The 2,500-nt window shown below is 59.0% G+C and overlaps 1 pseudogene; it reads right to left on the reverse strand.

Moving 5' to 3' along the window:
- Positions 1-2,500, reverse strand: part of LOC126444696 (large subunit ribosomal RNA) — a 7,781-nt pseudogene that overhangs the window by 4,057 nt on the left and 1,224 nt on the right.

Genomic DNA, 2,500 nt, shown 5'->3' on the forward strand with positions numbered 1-2,500 from the left:
TGTCATCGACTGCTTTATACCTAGACCCAGACGACGGGAGGGCTGCCAGGGCCGACCAGACAGCTTGGTCGACAGTATCCACAGCTGCAGATGGAGAGGGGGATGCTGCACAGGAACCGGCTGGCTCCACAGCTGCAACAGATGGAGGCGACCCCGCCCCAACAGCAGAGAGGGCAGCAACAAACTCGGCGACCTGGTTCCTATAGGCTGTTCCACGACGCTGCCCCTTAATGGACTCAAGTGAACGATTTGGGAACGCCTTTGCAAGCTCTTGATTTAGGAACCGGGTGCCCTTGAGCGTAAGTGCTGCTTCAGAGTGGGCCAGGCGTAGCAGCTCTTCACTAGACCACCTGGCCTTTACCCTCTCAGTGGTCACCTCTGCGTTGGCTGCGGCAGGATGGGCACGGCGACGATGTACTCCAAGACCCGTCTTCGTGGTGAAGGTCCGGTGGCACTCAGGACATGTGATGGCAGGCACAGCGGCTCGACCCGAACTGGCGGCGTCGGATGCTGACCCAACGGCTGGCGCGGCGTCTCCTGTGGGAGTACCGCTACCTGGTTTCTTCGTTTTGTTGGGGCCAGCTGAAACAAGGGCAGGGGGGGCGGCAACCCCCAAGCCCCGAAAAGTTCACCCCGCTCTGTCTGTCGAGGAACTTCGGAAGAGTTATACGCGAGCATAATCTTCCTAAGAACCTCTCACGACCCCTGCCACGAGAAGGCCAGAGCTAGGATTTCCCACCGAGAGGCTAAGCGAACCATCCTCCACTCGACATCGCTAGGATGCTGAGGAGTGGAGAGAGAGGATCCGTATATGACGCATCATGTGAGCCTTAAGAGAGTCAAAAGAGAGTCATAGTTACTCCCGCCGTTTACCCGCGCTTGCTTGAATTTCTTCACGTTGACATTCAGAGCACTGGGCAGAAATCACATTGCGTCAACACCCGCTAGGGCCATCGCAATGCTTTGTTTTAATTAGACAGTCGGATTCCCCCAGTCCGTGCCAGTTCTGAGTTGATCGTTGAATGGCGGCCGAAGAGAATCCGCGCACCCGCGCGCCCCCGGAGGAGCACGCTAAGGCGGACGCGGCCTCGCAGCAAGGAAGATCCGTGGGAGGCCAAGGCACGGGACCGAGCTCGGATCCTGCACGCAGGTTGAAGCACCGGGGCGCGAACGCCGCGCAGGCGCGCGCATCCTGCACCGCCGGCCAGCACGAGGCCGACCAACGGCGAGAGCAGACCACGCCCGCGCTAAACGCCCGCACTTACCGGCACCCCTACGGCACTCACCTCGCCCAGGCCCGGCACGTTAGCGCTGACCCACTTCCCGACCAAGCCCGACACGCCCCGATCCTCAGAGCCAATCCTTATCCCGAAGTTACGGATCCAATTTGCCGACTTCCCTTACCTACATTATTCTATCGACTAGAGGCTCTTCACCTTGGAGACCTGCTGCGGATATGGGTACGAACCGGCGCGACACCTCCACGTGGCCCTCTCCCGGATTTTCAAGGTCCGAGGGGAAGATCGGGACACCGCCGCAACTGCGGTGCTCTTCGCGTTCCAAACCCTATCTCCCTGCTAGAGGATTCCAGGGAACTCGAACGCTCATGCAGAAAAGAAAACTCTTCCCCGATCTCCCGACGGCGTCTCCGGGTCCTTTTGGGTTACCCCGACGAGCATCTCTAAAAGAGGGGCCCGACTTGTATCGGTTCCGCTGCCGGGTTCCGGAATAGGAACCGGATTCCCTTTCGCCCAACGGGGGCCAGCACAAAGTGCATCATGCTATGACGGCCCCCATCAACATCGGATTTCTCCTAGGGCTTAGGATCGACTGACTCGTGTGCAACGGCTGTTCACACGAAACCCTTCTCCGCGTCAGCCCTCCAGGGCCTCGCTGGAGTATTTGCTACTACCACCAAGATCTGCACCGACGGCGGCTCCAGGCAGGCTCACGCCCAGACCCTTCTGCGCCCACCGCCGCGACCCTCCTACTCGTCAGGGCTTCGCGGCCGGCCGCAAGGACCGGCCATGACTGCCAGACTGACGGCCGAGTATAGGCACGACGCTTCAGCGCCATCCATTTTCAGGGCTAGTTGCTTCGGCAGGTGAGTTGTTACACACTCCTTAGCGGATTCCGACTTCCATGGCCACCGTCCTGCTGTCTTAAGCAACCAACGCCTTTCATGGTTTCCCATGAGCGTCGATTCGGGCGCCTTAACTCGGCGTTTGGTTCATCCCACAGCGCCAGTTCTGCTTACCAAAAGTGGCCCACTTGGCACTCCGATCCGAGTCGTTTGCTCGCGGCTTCAGCATATCAAGCAAGCCGGAGATCTCACCCATTTAAAGTTTGAGAATAGGTTGAGGTCGTTTCGGCCCCAAGGCCTCTAATCATTCGCTTTACCGGATGAGACTCGTACGAGCACCAGCTATCCTGAGGGAAACTTCGGAGGGAACCAGCTACTAGATGGTTCGATTAGTCTTTCGCCCCTATACCCAGCTCC

Source organism: Schistocerca serialis, unplaced genomic scaffold (genome assembly GCF_023864345.2).
Source record: "Schistocerca serialis cubense isolate TAMUIC-IGC-003099 unplaced genomic scaffold, iqSchSeri2.2 HiC_scaffold_295, whole genome shotgun sequence".
NCBI lineage: Eukaryota > Metazoa > Arthropoda > Insecta > Orthoptera > Acrididae > Schistocerca > Schistocerca serialis.